We start from the raw sequence: 18,333 nt of genomic DNA on the forward strand, positions 1-18,333 counted from the left end.
TGGATAGGAGAGGCATTTGAGGGTTCTACTCAGAAAGACTGCAACAACGCTGCATAGGGGGTAGATAATATTAGCAGAAATTGATCATTTTGAACTGGTGAGACCATTACGCCGGTGAAATATTCCACCCTGTGTTAGATCTGTTTAGGATAATGAAGAGGAGATATCCGCATGAGAAAGAGTTGTCTTTTCTTTTTTTGAGCACTTGCTGTGTGTCAGTGCCACAAGCCTAGTCTTCAGCTGCACACTGAGAGATATCCGATTTCAGAGGCCCCCTGATGGCTCAGTTGTCCCAGGCTCAGCACTACTCTGGCCCATGTGGATTCAAATGACTTATCTACCTTTCCTGTACTTTCTACTGTCAGCAGTCAGACAAAGAAACTAAAGTCTGCTTATAATATGAGCACAACACTTGCTTTCTGTTTTTAGCCATGCTGTCAGTGTTTCTTAAAGAATTGGAAACGTTCACTTGTTGGTGTGACAGTGAATCCACAATTTTCATCCACCCATACTGTTTCAAACTGTATCTGGTGTGTTGACCTCCTGACTCTGACTTTTCAACTCTTACCACCTTGTGGTCAATCTTTGTGGTCTCACATGAAATAGTTCAAACACAACTGCATGGATTGCCACACAATTTGGTACAAGCATGTATGTTCCCCCTAAAAAATAAAAAAATAAAGCTTGGTGATTCCCTAAATTTTCATCTCGCTATTTAATTTGGTTTTAAACCAAATAGCTGCAAAACTATTTTATCCCCATCATAATTCACCAACTCACAAATTAACAAATATTAGAATAGTAACATTCTAAGTGTTGCAAAATGTTGATAAGCATTGTCTGTGTGTGTATGTTAGAAGTTACCTCAAAGCAGAACTGTGACTGGTAGCAGCTCACATAGCTGTAGAGTCTGTCAAATTTATTGCTCAGTCTGAACTGAGAAGGGTGTGCAGGAGGATAATTTAAAGCCATTGCATATGTCAGGAGAATTTCAAAGTTTATTGGCTGACATCTTTCATGTGCTTTGTATGATTACATATTCACGCACATCCTCAGTCTTTTCCAGTGAGTGTGCTCGGCTGGTCTGTCTCCCAGTGCCCACTGCCCCACCAGCTGTCTGGCATGTTATTTAGTTGGACCATATGCTAGCCAATGCTGATGCAGTGCTTTACATAGCAAGTCTTCTGTGTGGCAGAAGAGTGCTAAACACTTCTTGTGATGGAGCATATGCCTTGTTGGATGAGTTTTTGATATAGGCTTGCTTTTCAGAAATGCTGGGAGAGGGACAAATTTAGGGCATTGAAAGCGGATGCTGACAGTTTTCAGTTTGTCATCATTCAATCTTTTGATCCCAAACTGTGTTAGTGGTGGTGTGACACTTTTGTCACAGATGCTCTTATCTGACTGTATTAGATATGCAAAGATATTGCATCAGACTTGGTTTAAGGTTATTTTCTATAGAGGTTTTCCTTCAGACGCACACACATGCAATGTAATCAAACCACAGTGCCCTGGAGAGACTAAAAATAGATCTCAATAATGAGAATAAAATTGCATATCACTTATGGAGGAAAAATATTTACGACTCTTCATTACAGTATGTTGCTCTCTAATGCACAGTCCTCTCACAACAGTAGCTGAGTGTTGTTGAGTGTTTCCCTCTTTCCAGCACTTTCACGGTACTACGGATTTGATGGCAAATACTTTTCCTTAGCGGGGTCTTTGAGAGTTGGCACTGGTCGGCTGCTGCAGTGGCCACTGTGGTAAATAACATATGGGCTTGTTATCTCTCCTCAGAGCTAGAAAACACTCTCCCAGCACCAGCCACTTGCTCATTAGACTGCATCTCAAGGCAAAGCACAGACACTGGGGGGGAAAGTGAGAGAAAAGGAGACAGGGGAAGAGTGACAGTGATGAGGCAAGAGTAGAGGAGGCAGAATGGCAACAGACAAAGAGAAAAGAAATGCAAGGCAGAATGAAAGGGAGAGAAAATCCAAGAAGTTAAGGTCACTCAACTTCTATGTGCACAAACTTAATATTTGCATTATAAGTGTGAAAAAAGTATTGATACACTTGAGTATTGCAGTATATTTAATGTGAGATTTTGCAGTTAAATTTTGTGATACTGTGATACTGAAAACACTGTATATATTTTTTTTTTACAAGCAAAGTTTTGTAGGAGACCATTTTGTGCTGTATTTAAAACTCCTGAGAACTACATGTAATAGAGTTAACTTCTTTTACTCAGATTTTATTCATATAATGGTGTGTTTAAAAAAAAATGCAATATATCATCTTGCTTAGAGTATCACAATAAATCGCTATGTAACCCCTGTATCGTGATGCACGTGTGATGCGTAGCGTATCTTCAGATATTTGCCACTAAAAAGCGCTCATTTGCGTCCAAGTGTGAATGTTTGTACTGAAAGAAAAAGGAGTTGATAAAAGAGGAAGTTGAAAAGCAGCAAGAGTGACACCCACAGAGGCGCAGAGGAGAACATTTGATGGCACTACCAACCCAACAGCCAGTGGAGCATCAGCAGCCGCAGCAGCAGCAGCTGTGAGCCCAGTCAGAGGTTTTATGTGTGTCTATATGTGTGTGAGTGTGAAGCGCTGAGGGGTGGTCTCCAGCTGAGGGTGTCAGGTGCTCTCCACTCCACCAGCTGTTCACAGCTTTTCACACAGTTAGAACCAACAAGCTGCTTGAGAGTCTACAGATCTGGAACCCAATCAACACGAACACAATGGCAGCGCTTCGTTTTCACATTTCCGAGCCAGTGACACACACACCAAGTTGGGCAAACTCTGTCAGTGATATAGTTTCCCCAGAGAGTGTCATGCAATAGCACCACATTTTCAATGATTTCCTGTTGCTTTTCTTATAAGCTTCACATATTTCATTTTTCAGTTTTTCATCTATTGGTTTTCTTTTCTATTTATCAATTAATAGGTTAGTAGCTAATGTTGAAAGAAATACACAGATGGTATCCTTAAATTTGTCCAACCAGATGTCTAATACTGTACCTAAAGATGTTCCATTTTCAATTACACAAAATAAACAAATCCCAATTTCTGAGAAGATGGAAAAGTATATATGATCTTATATCAATCTGTCTAGTGTACAAATGATAAATATGTTGCCATTTTTTGTGTTTAGACACACTTTAAAAACTGGGAGCTACAGTAAGACCCTGTCAGGTCTTACACAGTAGATTAGTAGCAGTGCTAACCTGATCCGACCAATTCTGATTAAACTATTGACTGTATCCTTTTACCTTTGCTTTGGTGGTAAAAAAAAAAAAAAAAAAAAGCACAAACTCATGAAATTGGGCTAGGCTTGTGCTGTGTTGTGAATGTTCTGCAGTATAGTGCTCACAGAGGCACTAAACCGTTAAATTGCTTACTGTGTTGTATGGATAAAGTACAGTGAGTCCACATTCACAGTTACACTCTTTGTGAAAAAAAATGCAGCTCTGCTCATTTACTCAAGGACTTCACATTGTTTCAGTTTAGCCAGACTTTTAAGTTACAAGCAACTTTTGATTTTCAGACACCTGTTGAAAGAAAAGCTGCTAAACTATGCATTGAGTTTTTTTTTCTTCAACTGATAGTTGTTTGTTATTATTAACTTTATTTTTCGTCTTTGTGTAAATGTAAAGCTGCCTGCCAGTTACAGTTAGCTAACTAAACAATGTCTCCATAGTCACATGAAAAAGTAATGATATTGTTTCTAAATTCCTGGGTTTCTGCATGAATTGGTCATTAAAAGTGACCTGATCTTCATTTAAGTCACAAATGTCACAAACATATATCTAATCTGATAAAACACAGATAGTCGCAAACACCAAACAACAAACAGCATGAACACACAAAGTGATGAGGGTGAAATGAATGGATATCGTGTTTTATTATCTGTTTGAACCACCTTTGGCAGCAATAACCTCAAGCAAGCACTTCCTGTAGCTATGGATTAGACCTGCACAATGTTCAGGAGGAAGTCTGGACCATTTTTTGGACTTCTGAGTGTCACCTTGCAGACTGCCACCCTGACATTATTCTGTAGAACACCTTGATAAACTAAAGCATTCATTTTGCCCTTGACAATGGCAAGTCGTCCAGGTCCAGAGGCAGCAAAGCAGTCCCAAATCATGCTGCTCCCTTCACTGTACTTCACTGTTGGAATGATGCTTTCATGTTGCTTCTCAGTTCTCTTTATAAAACTTACGTGGTGCAGTGTGTTCTTCCCAGATAATTTTACCTCTGTTTTATCTTTTCACAACATCTCCCAGTGGTTCTGTGGAGTGTCAAAGTGGTCTTTGGCAAACGTCTGGCATACTCCAATGTGTTTTGAAGAGTATTGGCTTACTCTGTGGTGTTCTGCCATGAATAACATGCTTGTTTAATGTTTTACATACAGTATGGTTAAATCATGAACCAACTCCAACGAATCCTTTAAGTCTTTAGCTGTTATTTTCTGGTTGTTTTTTTACATTTTTTACATGTAACTCTTCTGAGATCTCTTTTTTATAAGACATGGCCCATGTCATCTGATGCTGCTTGTGAATAGCACACTTACACTGTTTGATTGATTTTATAAGTCAAGGTAAGTAAAAACCCCACCTCATCCTTGTTTCATTGTTTGGACACAGGTTTGCCAACACCTGACTCAAGTAGACATGCAGTGAAATCAGAAGCCTAGAGTTGCCATTACCTTTTCTACCGTCACTTTGTATGTTTATTGGGTGTGTTCAGCAATGACTGATTAGCCTAGAGATATTGTATTTGTTGATATTTTTGACTTTGGTGAAAATCAGATCACATTTCATGACCAGTTTATGCAGTAAACCAGCAAATTGTAATTACAACATTACAAAATTCATATAAAAGTGCAAAAGTTTTGTAAGAAATTACTTTACAGTTAAAGAATTTACAGTTAAATATCCATATGTTTAAGAAACTGTATTAAGCATCTGTTAAACCCCCAATTTTTCATTGAACTTTAACAATTTTATCATTTTCTGAATCTGATCAAAGGGTCAAAGGGCAAGTACTGTGGGAAATGCATGAATTCTTCTTTCACCAACAACATGTTAATATGAGCATTTTGCAATGATATTGGAATTGGTTTATTATGGTTCGGATGGCTTGTGGATGTCAGTCACCAGTCTCTTTTGTCATTAGCATGAAAGTTGTGAAAGTCTATCAACAAAGAATGAATCACTTACAACCCAGAAGTCTGAAGCCCTTTAGTCTGGAAATAGGTCTGAAAAGTTAAATGGTCATACAACATAGATGAAATCTTGTGCAAGCTCATGCACAAGAAATACACACTCACGTTTTCCATTATGGGGTGCACTTTAATCTAATGAACTGCAACAAATGGATGCAAAACAGGTAGTATTGATTAGCTAGTGGTGATTGCTATCTTGACTTTCATAGAGCATCCTTAAGGGCCTTTAGGATCAGGGGAATTATCCTAAAAGGCCATCTAAATACCACCATAACTGAAGCTGTACTTTGATAGACCATTTTTAATGCTGGTGAGAACAATCAGACAGTATGTTGTAGCTTTGAACTTTGAAGTACTGTTCAATTTGAATAAGTAATTCTTATCAGTAATGAGTGAGGCTTCATTACAATTTCCACGTAATTATTAATTGGTGAATCCACTATCAATTGTAAATAAATGAGGACAAGTTGTTTTATTTCTCTTGATGAACCAACTTTGAGAAGACATAAAAAACACCTTTGACTCTTTATCAAAAATTGAGGTTTTGCTGAACCAGCCGCACTGGACAAGACTAGAAATAGCTTTGGAACACGAAAGAGAAGATGAAAGTGGTTTCACATTTGGAGGAAAATGGAATGTAGTGGGGCATAAAAGGCATCTAAACTGAGTCACAAAGGTATATGGGTTGTGGGAGAGTTTGAGATTTCTAATAACCAATGTCTGGACAAAGTGACATAATGAGGAATGGTATTTGGAAGCGGTGGACCAAAGGTCAGGAATTGGTATTAAACAGTTGAAGAAATGCTACCTGTAGAGGGAAAGGCAGCCATGCACCCCAGATTCTATAACCTTGGATTTAGCTTGTCTAGTCATCTTTGTTTTTCTCATTATCATGAACAGTATGATATTGTAAGCCTCTAAATCACTTGATGGCTTGAATGCAAAATGTGCTTTGCCTGTCTGGCAAACACTCCACCCTTTTTGGAAGCCAAGATTTGCCTCCTACGGAGGCAATAGATTTATAGTGCTACCTCCGTTAGGCCAAGATAAGAATTACAGCTTATATAGATAAGAAGATATAAATGTGGACATTTTTCATAAGTTGGTCTTGCAAAATAAAAGTATAATTTTCTCTTCTTTGACCCTTCCTGGCTGGCTGTGAAGAGCTTGTTAGCAAAAAACGCTACTTTACCTTTCTAGCTTACAAGTCTTGTTTTTCCTCTTTCAGTCCAAACACCAATTAAATGTTCGTGTGATTTACGAGTTGCTGCCCTTGTGGGATTCTCATTGGAAAAACCTCTCAACACAGAAAACCATCTCCTAATTAATCACTGCAGTGTCCCCAAGTAAAACGAGGTCTAAGCACTGAGGACCGAATGGAAACGTGATGGGTCTCAAATGTAGAAAATCCCTGATCAGAAACACACAGAGAAAGCTGTGCCCCTTTTCTTCCCTCGCTTCTATCGGTGCCTCCAGCAGGCCATTGCATCTGTCTCATATCTGGCACTTCCTTTGAAACTTTCACAGGCACCATGGGTCTTTAAATCACTGCAGCTGCTGACGGCTACAGTTACTGTAGGATGGAGGAGAGGTGGTGTCTTCTTCTCTGTCATCACCGCTCATCTACCTTCTCCTTTTCTCTTCTGTTTTTGGAACAGCTATGGGTGTGTATGGGGGAGGTGCGGCCCACTGGCATCGCCAGGCCACTTGAGCTTCTCCTCTGCAACAGTAACGGTAGCGTTAGCCCACTCCTCAGACCTATGTGTTCTCTTTCCCTTCAATTCTGCATTGCCAGCCAGTGAGAAATTAGTGTGAATGTGTGTCACTGCAGAAAACACACCCTTAAGACTTAGTTCAAACAAGATCAGTGATCCTCTGCATTTTGCATGCAATGATAAAACATTTGTTAAAGTGTGTGCATGTAGCTCATGCAGTGCATACTATCCTGTCCTTACATCGAGCAACAATTTCAACATCAGTAGATGAAGGGATCAACAGTGGACATTAACAATTAGTCACACACTATGGGGAAATACTCTGAGCTACATAATGTGTGTTGGTGACTGCTTGTATGTACTGTATGAATAGAGGTGTGCTTGTGGTATTCAGTAGTAAGAATACATCCGACAGCTCAGCCACCAGGCTTAGTGTTAATCTAAAGAGATATTCTTTATCAACACGAGCACATTGCAGACATTTGAAGATTTAGCACGGTGATTACATTTTGCTTCTTTCTCTTCTATCGAAGCTCCATTTTCCTTTGGCATTTTCCCCCCTTTTAAAAGTTGCTCAATAATCCATATTAGGTTTAAGATTGACAATTTATGTGGCTGATTTACGAAAAAGATGTTTGTGAGGTTTTGCATGCCTTTTACCTGGATTAGACAAATCCATTTGAAAAGGGGAAGCGCAGAACCAGCACAGTAGTAGTAGGTTATTTAGGGTGGTTAAGTTATTATAACTGAGTGGTGACAGAAGCCATGCTGGTAGCCAACAAGCTGGTTATATTGTTCATTTCAGGGCCTTTGGAGGGGAGGTTTTGGGCTGACCTTGTTTTGTAGAAAGCAGGTAATTACCAGTGAAGCTTCCAAGAACTGAAAGCTAAAGAGCTGTGAGTGTTTTCTTCTGATTATCTTCTAATGGTTTCAAATTAGCTGAGCATAATCGCACGCCTCTTCTACACTCAATGCCACATCACTCCTCTAAATGTCGCATTGAGAGCCAGCGGGGGGTAAATGTAGAAGGAAGCTGAATGAACCCCAGGGGAAAAATACAAAACATCTAAAATGGTATACATAAAATCAGTGGCACTATATGATTTATTGCAGTATACTTTAATATCTTTGATATAAAACTGTCGCTGTGCCTTTGCTCGTAATAGTTCACTTTAAGCCCACAATACTGATTTTGTGTCAGTTAAGACATGCACTTTTTGTTGCGTTAACCAACAGACTGTGATAGAGCAAGTGACAGAATGTATTTTACAGTCCAAACCCATAGCTGTCGGTTTGTTGGTTCCTATGTGTGTCCTAAGGAGTGGAATAGAGTTTGGCTCAGTAATCCTTGAATTGTAATGAGCACTTAAGCTTCAATACAAAGCAATCTGACAGAGTCCAGGTGGGCGAGGTTGCATCCTGTATTACCTGCTGCCTTCCCTGATTCTGCTCAAAGTCTAATACTCAGTACACCTACATAAGAGACAGGCCAAGCAAGAATGTTTATGTATTTTTGATACAGCAGAGAATAGACCACCTGTCATTATAAGAGATGGAGAAAAGAGGAGGACACTCACAGAGCAGGAGAGATGGAGGACTGGAAATATATGTTTTATCAAATTCTGAACTGAGATATATGCCTTTGGACACAAGTAGTGGTGGTTATTTCTGAATGTTGCAGTTCACGTGTGTCTGCTTGGTGGATTTGTTCCTAGAAAAGTTCTGTTGTTGTGAGTGTTGTTCCAGTCTCCTCTGTAGTCGATAATCAGGGATGATGACTTTTTTATTTATTTATTTTGTCTGTGACCTTCAGTGTAGACCATTTTCATAGTGACTACAGTGCTCAGCTCATTAATCATCTCCCTTGTGTATTTTGTTAAACTGGACAAGACAGGTATGAAAGTACCAAATTAAACTTCTTGTACTGAACTTAATTTAGCATTACCTTAACATCTTTGTGTGTGTGTATTTGTTTGTTTGTTTGTTGATGTGGTTTACCATATAAGGCAAACTGACGACATTTCTGCTGTAATCAGCATGTTGGTGCAGGAGCAGATGTGTAGCAGGTGGGATTTGCCATTGTTCATTGTTCATGATCATGTTTTCATGGAAGATACATACCAATGGATTTCTTTATAGTGGATGCTTGAATTTAGAATTTATTTATTTTTTTACGCTGACTGACATTAGGTTAATTTTATATAACCTACATTACATTCCCCAGCCATTTATTTTTGTTATAGTTGCCTAACCTAAAACATTCATAGACACAATATTTTAAATACTTTAATGTTACCATAGTTACCATGTACAGGAAGATTCTAAATAGATGTAAACTGCTCAACTCAATAATGATGAAATTAAACCAAAGTAACAAAAAGATTCAGCTGTAGACTGATAAGCTCTATGTTCATAGGAAGTTACTGTATGTGAGAATCCCCAGATAGTGTACAGGTCAAGTGGCAGACAAGAAATGATTACTGGTAATGAAAACTGCAGGTGTAATCAAAAGTGTTTGTTGTCTATACATCAGCTGCAACAGATTCACTTGGCTGTCAGATCCACTCACCATATCTTTGTCCTGTTGTCATATTTCCTTTTTGTAACTTCAGAAAAACGTTGTGACCATGGACCATTTTTGTGACCTTTTTTCTGTTACACTGATTACATATAAAGTTTGCATCACCAGCACTTCATTATTAGCATTTAAATTACCCTTAAAGAATGATGAACAGGTAGAGACAGATTTCAAAACATGCATCTTGTTTATCCTGTGGTTGATCTGTTTGCTTCCAAACTATTTTTGAACTGCTGTATTGTCTTCTTGAAGAGGAGAGACCCTGGTTTTTATGCAGTCTCAGTCTCAGTACATTCACACTCTTTCAGCTCCATTTATAAATGCATCATCTTCTCTCTACTTTTGTTCTATTGAGACTATAATGGCTTTGTCTTTCACCGGTGCTGAACAGAACAGCTTTGGATGTAAATCATATAGTGTTGTATTTCTCTCCAATAGACACAATTTCTAAACTGTTTTCAGACATACAATAACCCTGAACTTATCCAGACATTACCCACAAGAGCTGTATGTATGAAACCATATGACCAAATCAGTGGGACTGGACATCAAAAGGACAAATACAAGACAAGTTTAGAGTTAATAGTGCCTATTAGTTTAGTGAAACTACTTCAGGACTTCTATAAGTTTAGTGAAACTAATAAGCATAGCAGAAGAAACTGTAAAACACAGTGATTTAATACTGTAATTTGTTCTCTAAATTACTAAAAATAAATAGATTTACCCATTATGTGGTTTGCCTGCAAGTCTTTTTTCTGAAATTAATCATTCTTTACAGATACCTGAAGGTAAATGCACAATTCTCCTATTTAAATCACAACAGGTTCTCTAGTGTGTAAGTCAACACTGTCTTATAGTTTTGTAGGGATGACAAATGGGCCAGCTGAGAGGTTCGGATCTCCCTGGTTCCCTTAACAAACAGCCAATTGAATAGCTCCCCTGGCATTTGGATTATTTTAAAAATTCTCCATGACAAATAGAAGTTTATTATACTTACAGTACTCATATAATCTTCAACACCACATTTTAGATTTTTGAAGTTCAATCGCTTCAAAAGATAAATTAAATACACTATAAAAACACTATAGTTACCTGATTTCAGCATCACCACTACTTAACTTCTATTTTTTTAAACTGATTTTATTCCGCTCTCAAATGCATCCATATGCATAGCTAGACAGAAAGCTAACAAAACCCGAGTAGACTAATACAACAAACTAAGGTGCTACAGCCTTGCATGAACTACGCACTACGTAAAGGCAGCTCAAATTAAAGGTTGCAATACTTCTGTCTGCCTATAGACCCCATGAATTTGCAGAATACACTGACTGGATTCAAAACAAATTTAGCAGACTTAGCTCCTAATCATGTGTTAACCACAGACCTTATTTTATGCATTTAACCAAAAACCTATCAAAAACAAACAAACAACAAAACGATAAGTTCAGGTTGAGGAAACCGAAAGTGCAAAAAGGCAAACTGATTTCTTGGTTTTAGGACTCATTCCTATGTCGCTCCATGACAATGTCGCATGCAACTGCAGCCACACACAAAAATGTTCTCTGAGTTGATTTCTATTAAATTAGTTTGAAGATTATTAACTTATTTTGTGTGTGTGTGTGTGTGTGCGTGTGTGTGTGTGTGTGTGTGTAAAAAAAGTGCATGTAGCCAGCAAGGAAAGGAGATTGAGTTGAAATCATGGAAAGATGTAGTATAGTCCTTTTGTCACTGTCCATTCCTCCCTGTGGTGAATAACTTGTCACATGGACCGTGGAACTGCCTGTGGCACTGTTTCCCTCTCCTCTACTCAGGGCGCACAGTTAATGCACAAGCTACAAGCACAAACACATCCCCCCTTAATTACTCTAGCTCTCTCTGCTCATTCTGTCTTTCACTCTGTATTTCCTTTCTTCTTTTGAAGTTTGAAATTAGAGTTGAATGGAAGGTCACTGTATTTATAGCATTTTTATTAGAGATGTTTTATGTATGATGAATTGGAAAACCAAATAGGAGATCATTAGCTGTGGAAACCATGTTTTTCTTTTTCATTTTGTTGGGTTTGGAGTGGTGCTGCCAAATGTGGAGAGGAAAATGCTCCTGTAGCTTGTGATATGGGTCTGAAAATTTTAGATTGAAATAAGTAAAATAACTTAAAAACCCATCTACAATATAAGAGGCAAGTGTGTCTGGAAGACAGTGTGCACTTTTTGTACTGTATGTGTACACAACATGGTATTAAATGTATCAATAACATAATGTCTGTTTCAATGCCATTATTCACCCAAACCAAGCCAAAGGAAAAACATTAGTGGTGAGTGCTGTGTATCTCTATGGAATTCATCCAGTCTGCACTTGCAGAGGTAAAGTGATTTTCAAAGAGCTGCCCTTTTCAGCATTGTTCTTTCAAGATTGACCTATGACTAAGAATACAGTTCAGTCCTTCCTTCTCCCTCTCTCCTTTTCACTGCCGACAGCTGGACACCAGGCACTATCTGGACATTGAGAAATGTCATTCACACTACTTTCATTCACTGTTGTCTTTCTGTCTTGTCCTTCTCTCCTTTTCCACTTCTTTGTCCATCTTTCCAGTTGTCGCCCTTCGCATTTGTAGAGGTGGCAGGGTTATCAGAGTATGAGCAGTTGCTTTCTACAAGATCCATTTTTATCTATCTTTCCTAGGATTAATTCTCTGCTCACACATCCTACAAATCAACTTTCCCTCCCCACTCGTCTTTGGTTGTTTTTGTTTGTTTTTTTGAGGTGGAGGAAAAAAAGCCAATTGGATTCTTTGTCACCTAAATCAAGTTCCTCCGCCCCGGCAACCCCATATTCCATCTCCTCATATCTGGAAAACACATCTTCATTTTGCCCTGGTCATTTGACTACAGCAATAACTCTGTATGACTTCATTTAAAATGCAGTTTGGCACAATTGTGACTGTCTTGTCAGTTGGTATTACAGAGATGGGTTACTTGGGGATGTTGTGTGTATGAGTGTGTGTGAGTGTGTGTGTGTATGTGTGTGTTTGTGTGTGTGTGTGTGTGTGTGTGTCTTAGTGAATGGAGGGGTGAGAGAGAGAGAGAGAGAGAGAGAAACAGAGAGAGAGAGACGTTAGTTCAGGGGAGGCTGTTAGTGATGTTGTTCAGAGCCAAAGCTTCAATAATAACCTTGCTGAAGAAACAATCTGAAAGAGACAAATAGTGGAATATTGTTTCTTGGAAAACATGGTCGATACAGAGAAATGGGACAGCTTTATTTCAATTCAACACAGCAACCTCTATTAGATTTAAATAGCATATGAATTCCCACATGATGTAGTTTTCACAAATGTGTCTTCAGCCTGGCACTCTAAAATGCTTTAACTATAGATTTTCCATGTGTTTTTGGTAGGTATAGAGTCAGCAAAGCTAACACAGTAAATCTTTAAAGCAGTGTCACCAAAATTAAAGGTGTGAAACTCGAAACATGTTTCACTGCAAGAGGAAGCCACAGCACATGCTGCCATGAATAACATCCACAACAGGAGTACGGCTGTAGTGAATTCTTTACTGCAGGGCCACTGAGTAACTTTAATGGAGCAGTTGGAGTTTAAGTGCCCTGTTTATGGACAAATTGACACCAGTTGTCAATAGGTGGCAGAGTCTGTAATTTTCCACGCAAACTTTTTGCTGCTGATTGTGCTTTAAGCAGGTAACCAATAGGGTTTTCCACCTTGGATTTTTTAATAAGGGTCAAACTAATATGTAGAGCCTGTAGCCTGATGCATTTTGATATATATCAGCTTCCTAAATTCACAATGCATATGTACAATGTATAGTCTACATCAGGGGTGCCTAATGCAGGTAGTGTGGGTAGATCGCATGGAATTAACAAAGTAGACGTCAGCCCATCATCCGTCTTCAATATGAAATTTGTCACTTGATTGACGTACAGGGCAGCCAGTCTGACATCTGACCTTTTGTAACACATGGCTCACCGCGCATGCGCATGCCTACAACAGCACCAGGTACAAGGGTATAAAAATTAGTGGGGGAGCTGAAGAAAGTAAGAAGTCAAAAACTTACCACTTCCATACGGAGTGGGAGTTGGACTTTGTTTCGCTATGTCATTTTTGAAGTGCGTTTGCCTCATCTGGCAGTTTGTCATCGCTATACCAAGGAAGGGAAAAGTGGAGAGGCATTTTCGGACTGTTCATAAAAATTACGACACTGACATCCCTCCGAAAAGCGAACTGAGAAGAAGGGTGAAGGAACCAAAATGTCAGCTTGAGGCTTGCTATCAGCAGCTACTGTCTGGACAATGCATCGCTAGCTGATTCTATTCAGTACAAGTAATCAGAGTACGGTAATGGAAAGAAAATTGAGTCGAGTTGTATTGCAAAATATCATGTAGTTATGTAAGCTACACCAACATATATTGTGCATATAAAGAATTTTCTATATATTCATCAATAAATATATGTTTTGTATTATTATAGTAGGTAGATCATTTTGACATTTTATAAGTAGCTCACAAGCCAAAAACGTGTGGGTACACCTGGTCTAAATGCTCACTGGTGAGAATAAAGCCCCCTTCTTACTCTGACGTTACACACTCAATGAGGTACAGACCTCATTGTTAATATCAAACCTTCTCAGCTTTATACTACGATGGCGCATTGCATTCACCAAAGAAAAAAATTAGACACCTTATGTCATAATTACGTGATTCTGAGTTATGCTTCTCATAATTAAGAGATACGGGACTTATGGATCTCATAAGTATGAGAACGTTTCAGAACCCACCTAAGTAGTTTTGTGATAGTTTTAATACTTCCAAAACTCTATAATAAAACAAAACTGTCGATCGATAATTCTGCAAATTGAAGCTCTCTTTCTAGCCTTTTTAATCTCTTAATTACAATAAACATAACTCGTAAATACGAGATCTGTTACCCGTACTTACAAGATCTGTATTTATGAGATAAGGTCTAAAAAAAATGTTTGGTGGATGCAATGCGCCACTGTATTATACAATGCCCTGAAATGTATTTCTGAGAACCTCAGACAGTAGCCAGCCTTAAGTCAGATTCATGCTCACTGGGGAAGATATTTCAAAAACCTGCGTTCCCCACTACTAAGTCATCGTAGACTGTGCACTGGCCAATTTTTGACACTCTGTGTTCAGCTAGTTGTTGGTGATTGGTTTAATAGCTGATGGGAACCTGGAACAAGGTCCGATGCACTGATCCTAATCATCTGTGATTTTATTCATTGTGAACCAAGGAAAACTTTGGGTAATTTTTACCAATATGAGACCTGACCTGTCCATCTTGATTTGTGTTTTGGGACACTTAAGGGGGCTTATAAATCCCACAGTAGAACCCCACTTGGTATGTCAGATCACAACGTTGTTTATCTTGTTCCATCTTTTAAGCCAGTCTTGAAGAGGGATCAGCCAGTACAACAGTTAGTTCCGGCTTGGACTAGGAAGGCCACTCAGCGTCTCCAGGACTATTTCTTTCCTGCTGACTGGGACATAAATGCATGTGCAGATTTAAACGAACTGACAGAAACAGTGTCTGCCTATATCTCCTTTTGTGAGGGAATGATTATCCCCAGGAAACCTATATCCATTTATTCTAATAATAAACCCTGTGTTTCCAAATCTTAAAAAAATGTAATCAACTAGAAGAACATTTGTTTTTATCAGGGTGATATGACGCTGCACAAGGAGCCCTCAAAACAGGTCAAGCAGGAGCGGAAAGTTGCCAAGTACACATATTAAGACAAAAATTGTAAACTTGCTGTAAATTGTAAAGTGTCTACTTTTATTTGTTCTATACACAAATGAATGCCAAAGCCACTATGATGGCTGCCACATCATTAAATTTGCTAATGACATAGTTATTGTATCTCTTCTCAGGATGACTCTGATCATGGCCATGTGGTTCGAGATTTTATTGAGTGGTGTAAATGTTCCTTTTTAAGTATTAATGTGGCTAAAACAATAGAGATGTGCATTGACCTCTTCCACTGCCATCTCTTCTGTTGTATTGGACAACCAGGCTGTTAACTGGTACAGCAGTACGAGTATCTGGGCACTGTGGTTGACAGTAATTTGTCTTTTGAGCCCCAGGTGGATACTATGTGTGAAAAAGCACACCAGGGCGTGTGCTTTTATCGAAAGCTTTGCAGTTTTAATTTTGACACCACTTTTATGAAAATGTTTTATTCTTATTTTATAGAAATTGCTCTTACGTTTCCTTTTTATGTGCTGACATGGCTCATTGTCTGTTAAACAGAAAGAAACAGTTATAGGGTATTGTGAAAGTGTGCAGCAAAATTTGGCTGGCACAGCCATGAATGACCTTCCTAACCTGTATAAGTTCAGGTCTCTGAAGAAAGCTCAATCAACCTTGGCTCATTTGACCCCTACCCCATAAGGGAAGAAATGATCATGTTTGATCAATGACAATTAAATACTTATTTAATACTTATGTTCATGTGTGTATTGTTTGATGTTATTTGTGCTGCTCGCTGTAAAACCATATGCCCCTTGGCGATAATAAATTTACCTTAAACCTTAAACCAAAGTTGCTTCTCATTCATCCATTCAACACACACACACACACACTCACACACCAATGGTGGTGGTTACCATGCAAGGTGCTCACCGGACCCACCAAGATCAGTTTGGGGTTCTTTATTTTGCCCAATGACACATACCCAGGAGGGACCTTTAGTTGAACCACTAAGCCTGTGGTCCGTGGACGAATGCCAGCTGCCCCAATATTTGCTAACAACTAATCAACATGTCAGATTGTGTGTATTTATGCTTTAACAACACATTTTCTTTACTTCTTGGCCTTACATATAGTAATGAATTTATGATTTGTAGTTGAAGGTAAATAGTAATTACTATACTAAAAGCATTAAATAACAGACCATGAACTGCAGTTGTTAAAGACCGTGAAAACAGTTTGCAACACCTCATGTGGCTTTTAAAGCAGGATTACTCTCCTGGTTAGTTCAGGAAACTGTCATGTTCACGTTTATTCATTCACAGGAACAGAATAAGGCACGTGATTTAGCAAGCTGTTTATCTCCATCTTGTCTACTTTAAGGACACGGGTATTTGTAAATTATTTATAAATTAACTTTGACTGACAAGGCCATGAATGTGTTTGATATAATGCCAAGTCAATGAATTAATAAAGGTCAAAAGTAGATGACAGGTCTTGCTGCATTTGGTGGGATTGCTCTTGAGACACACAAAGCAAAATGTGGAGAAAATCTAAACTTTATTAGATCACATCGCATGTCTTTAGTGGGATGCATGTGCTAACCATACTGTAAATTTTGGGTCAAATTTGATGTTTTTATATATTTTTCAGACCAACCTGCATCTAAAAATAATATATTTATATATACATATATATATATTTAAATGTCCATGAAACTTACATTCAAGGGATGCATTGCATTTGTAGTTTTCAGAAAAATAAACTAAAGTTTAAAAATAAAAGTTAATTTAAAGTGCAATGGTGTCAAGTATGAACATTGATTGCAGTAAATGTGTAAATTTGTGGCAGTAACTGACAGAAAGTATGTCCTTGCCACAGTATCAAAGCTAATAAAAACATTGAGGAAGTGTAAGAACAAACCTTCAATCAAGCAATTCATCTTTTACTCCATTCAAGCTACAGTACGTCACTAAAAACATTTTAGAGGACGAGTTATCACTCGAGTTATCAAGAGTTATTTATTGCCTTTATTCAGAACTGCACTACCTCACCTTTATTGGCTTTATTGCTCTTATTTTTTTTGCTCTTATTTTTTATTAATTTTTTTTTTCTATTTTTATTTTACTTTACTGAAACATGCTTCCCCACTCCCCGAAAACACTGTTGTTCGGTTTGTGTTCTGTCTGTTTCCAGAGCAGCAGAGTACAACTTCTGGTAACCACTAATCCTACTAAAACCACATGTACCATTAACCACAAGCTGCTGCTATAGTTTTACCTAACACAGTGTCACTGAACAGGTTGTAACTTCAAACACAATAAATGGTTAGGAATATGTAACAATTACTCTAGTAATGATTATAACATTTATTAGGTGTTTCTAAATAATATTATTAACATTTGTTGGCCGAGACCCGATGACTCGAGGTTTTTTTTACTATTCTTTATTCGAATTTAAATTTTTTTTTAACTCTACTTGAAAATATTCTTTTGAAAAAACTCATTAGTGTCCCAGTTATTATAGCAACGCAGGTTTTTTTTTAATGGTAACCAGTTTTATTGATGTTATCTTCAATTCTGAGTAATCATGTTTTGTCCGTTTTGGCAACACATGGGTCTTTTAGGCTCCATGTTTGGATATAAAATCCTCTCCTGTTTCATCTTTAATTTTGCTCATGTTGCAGACCTTGAGAGCACAGGTAGCATAGTGTTCACACTCAGAATACCTTTTAATTCATCTTTTATTTTTTAAGTTTTTCTCTTCCTCTCCCTCTCTCTGTGCTCTTTTGTGTGGGAGTAAGAGCAGTAGAAATGAGAACTAGATGGTGATCGTAAGACAGCATGATCATTAAATGCTGCAACATGATGACATAGCTCTGTATTACTTTGAAGATTAGTGTTACATACAGAATCACACACATTAAAAGCTACTTGATTTTACTTTTGCATTTTTAGTTGTGTTTTAAAGTCTACCTTTCTAAAAGTGTGAGTCTAAAGTTAGAATCAGTGCCAAGCGTCTAGCGAGTCCTCATATGACAAGAGAAGCAATCTGTTTTCATGAGCTCAGGTCCCGGAGCAGGAGATTA

General features: G+C 38.1%; 1 protein-coding gene across 2 annotated transcripts in view; it reads left to right on the plus strand.

Annotated features, from left to right (window-relative positions):
• Nucleotides 1-18,333, plus strand: part of lsamp (limbic system associated membrane protein) — a 398,452-nt gene that overhangs the window by 345,261 nt on the left and 34,858 nt on the right. The window lies entirely within an intron of this gene.

This window comes from Channa argus, chromosome 6, assembly GCF_033026475.1.
Source record: "Channa argus isolate prfri chromosome 6, Channa argus male v1.0, whole genome shotgun sequence".
In the NCBI taxonomy this organism is placed as follows: Eukaryota; Metazoa; Chordata; class Actinopteri; order Anabantiformes; family Channidae; genus Channa; species Channa argus.